Source organism: Neltuma alba, unplaced genomic scaffold (assembly GCF_004799145.2).
Source record: "Neltuma alba isolate B1F8T4 unplaced genomic scaffold, ASM479914v2 tig00011581_pilon, whole genome shotgun sequence".
Classification (NCBI taxonomy): domain Eukaryota; kingdom Viridiplantae; phylum Streptophyta; class Magnoliopsida; order Fabales; family Fabaceae; genus Neltuma; species Neltuma alba.
In genome coordinates, this window is record NW_021636234.1 from 1 (window position 1) to 4,315 (window position 4,315).

Consider the following 4,315-nt stretch of genomic DNA (forward strand, 5'->3'; position numbering starts at 1 on the left):
TAGTACCTTCCACATGCTCAAACACTTGGCCCTCCAACTGCTATTCGGAGTATCAAATCATATTGAACTCAGAGCCGCCAATGAAAATGTCACGTACTTCGGAAGAACACAACAGGTACGTACATGACAACTTTCAATTGAAGTTTTTAAAATTTTTCTCATGTTTTTCTTTTGAGTGTTTTTGATTGAGTGAATTGTTTTATGAATATATTTGGTTATATTGCTAAGATTTGTCGAAAAGAAAATAATAAATAGAAGAAAAAACTTTTTATTGATTTGAGAACTAGATGAGAGTGGTTTCTAGTCAACATGTTTATGTAATTGATACTTTTACAAATTTTTATTGCTTAATCAGTAGAGGTAGAAAAATGTATTAATCCTTTTATATTGGTATAATTAATGATCATAATTGCTTTTTGTTATAATAAAACTTAAAGAGGGCTCATATAGGTGACATGATGGGAGAATAAAGAAAATTACAACATCATATGGTGAGTCAATTTGACCTTCTTGCTTTTTTAAAACCGGTAACAAACTTTGCAAAAATGCTTGGAAATTCTAATTTATATTTGTTTACTTAGTACCATATCATTTATTATTATTCCTTCCATTCTAAGGTGGGAAGATCTAACTCAACCTCTTATTATATATATATATATATATATTTGTCAAATTAATTTATTTTCTTAATCATCAAACTAATTATCTAACTTATAAACTATTGTATAGTCTAATGTTATACAGAAATATTTTAAGAAAACTATATCACTGTTATTAGAAATAAATAATTTATTTAGCTTTTATAATCTACTCAAATTTGTTTAATAGCATTTACATTATAAGCAACACGGAAGTATATAATATAACCACTAATATTTTCATGATATGCTATTCTTTTGCAGCAGACAAGTCTTACAAGGACAAGGACTAGAGATGGTGACAAATACCACCAATTCAAGTATCCATTAATGCTGAGCAATACAATAATAGCAACTAGAGATGCTGAACTCTATGGATCATATTTCTGGTTCAGCTCCTCAAACTGATACTGTTACTTCAATATATCAGTCACTACCAACCTGTCAATTCGCCTCATCAATTCCCCATAATGTTCAAGTTCATCATCAGCCCCATCCAATGAATGAATTAAACCGACCACAAGTTCCTTCAAGCTTTCCTGTTCAAATGACATCTCCAATACTGAATCAGCAGTTTAATCTGCAACAAAATATCACACAGACCACCCTTACATGCAACCCGAAATGGTCCACTTGCAACCAAATCTAATGCCCATATTCCCAGAATTTCATCATCATCTAATCCTTTTCTTGCACATTCAACTCCTCAAAATCACATTGCTTCTTCAGTTCGTCCCATACACCGATATAATCCACAACCACATCATGATCAGTTGCTGCCACAGGCATCCCTTGAATTTTCATCCGCTCTTTAATAGGCAACACTTGGTGCATCAACCTTTGTTTAACTCAGGGGCACCAAGTAATGTTCATACTGATATCAACAAGGAAAGTCATGGACTGAGGAAGAACACAGGTGTGCGCAAGCATTGAAAATTTCTCAATTCTTTGATATTGTTTTTTTAACATAAATAATGTCCTAATATATTTTCTCTTGTTTTCTAATTATAGGTTATTTCTTATTGGATTGCAACATATGGGAAGGGAAATTGGAAGAACATTTCTGAAAATGTTGTGAAGACAAGGACTCCAATTCAGATTGCTAGCCATGCTCAGAAGTTCTTTGACCACCAAATCAACAAAGGGAACAAAAGAGAAGAAGAAGAAGCATCCATGATATCACCAATCCTAATGTTGAACCCCAACTTCAGCATCAAAATCAAATTGTTTCTTCAAGTCTTCCAATGCATCAATTTCAATCCCTTCAATCTGTAAACTCCAATAGCATATTTCTTGTATAACGATTTTTTGTCCTCTCCAATTAGTTTTGTAATATACAATGATTGTTTGTTTTCTTGCACTGTAGTGATTAAAATATTCATTACTTATTTAGCTCTAATTAAGGCATTCTTTCCCTCCAATAATGCTTCTCAGTCTTTTACAATCCTAACTTTCATTTTAGTTCGATGTGTGGTAAGGTTCATGCGATTGAAGAGTTTTATAGGATTATTTTCAGACTGGAATCCATCGAAGAAGAAATATCAGTTTGGAATAAAACGAGAATATGAGTATGGAATGTGATTAAGGAATCATAAATTACGTTTACTACAAATCATTGACAATAAAAAGTCGGGATTGGGATTGGGATTGAAAAAAACCATTAAAGAGTATTTAGTATGAGTAATTATTTACTACATAAGATTAGGCAATCTCATGCGAGTAGGATTAGGGAATATCACATCTCTCCATGATATAACACAATCTAAAAGGCATCTGATTATCGCCAATTTTGTCTTCCCTCACAGGTAGCTTTTATTAGCTTAAATTAAAGTTGATTTTAATTTTTTTGTTTGCACTTATTACATCTAACTAAAAAGATAATAACATAAAAATATATCTATATAATTATTGTGTTTTAAACTATTATACGCGACTAAGAGATTATGAATATCAAATAAATTTCATATAATTTATTATCAGTAATCTATGATATTTTTGTTATTAATTATTTGGATATCTAATTTAATATCATTATAAGAATATATCTGCTATGATTTTCATTTTCTCCCATTATCTTCTCTAATCAAGTTTTATTTTGAGTACGATTTTATAATTCTGTTAGGGAAAAAGAATGAATGCGCATAGAAATATGTAATTTATAAACTTTTCGTGAAAATGTTTATTTAATTCCTTAAGGTATATTTCATTTTATTTCTTTAATTTTATTAATTTGTATGTTAGCAATTCAAATTTTAAGATTTAGTTAATTTTATGCACATAAAAATTAAATAAGTACTTACAGTTTAATTTTAAACTAATTTTTTTTATCGTTAACTTAAAAATAAATGATGAAATGTTTTTCTTTCAAATAATGAAATTTCAATATCAAATAGCATTTATGATTTATTCAAATATTTCTCTTATTTTTCTTTTATATCAAATAAATATTATTGACAGCAAGATTTTAAACACATGCCAGACATGGGCAATTGAATTATATCTCATTTTATTTTTAGAATTAGAATGAAAATCCTCGTGCGTTTTCTATGAAACAATTTTTTTTTTTACAAAGTAAAATCACCTACCATCTCAACTAACAGCTTGGTAATAAAATATCCTGTACTATCATATTATCTTAAAAATATGAAACGCACTCCTTGTTAATTTTCTTTTTCATTGATCTCCCACGGAAATGGCCACTGACTTCTTTTTTTTTTTTTTTGTAGATCCCGAGCAGCGATACTTCAATAGCATAGTAACCCAATTTCTTCATGTATCCACATATGACATTCATAGAACATTTTTGGTGACATTGTATCCATTGATCATTGCACCAAGGTACATGGATGGCTCAAAAACGCATCCCTGTGTCCCCAAAAACACAAACGATACAATATACTACCTCCGGTCCTTAATATAAGACCCTGTTTGACTTTTATTTTATTCTAAATATAAGAACCCAATCTATTTTATCTCTCATATTTATACATTTTTTCTAAAATAGCCTTTCTAACAATGATAGTTCTAGTCAGTACACTTGATTAGCAAGAATATTTTAGGAAAAATAACACCCATTTAGGACAAATAACTAACTCAATTACTTCCTTAATCTCCTCAAATTAGTCAACTGGCTCTTATAATTAGAACCGAATGTAGTATAATGATAATTACTGTGAATAAGGAGAAAAAAAATTTATGTTAAGAATACATGACCTTGTCAAGTTAACTAATAAGGAAAACGAAGTAAATCTGATGTCGAGGAATTTTGGCAGCACAACGTTTCATTAAATCTTGCTTTACCAGGAAATATAAGATATTCATACAGATCTCCAACTGAGCAGAAGAAGTAACTACAAGAAAGGGGACGTCATACGATGATTCAATTGAACCTCTCAACTTGGTTTTGTGAGACAGTCCAAATTTCCATCCTGCAAAATAACTCATTGAACATATCAGAATAATGCTCTGGGATACCTGGCAAGTGTACCGAGAGGATCTTTCATGTGCTGATTTACCTACAGACCTTGTGTCTTGATCATCTATCCTAAGTTTCTGTCTTCTTTTCTTCTTTCAAGGCTTTTTTTTTTTTAAAACTTTCAATTCCAAGAAAAAAAGAAGTCCAGAAAAATATAAGATAATCAACATACTCTAAATTTACAGAGTATGTAATGATAAAA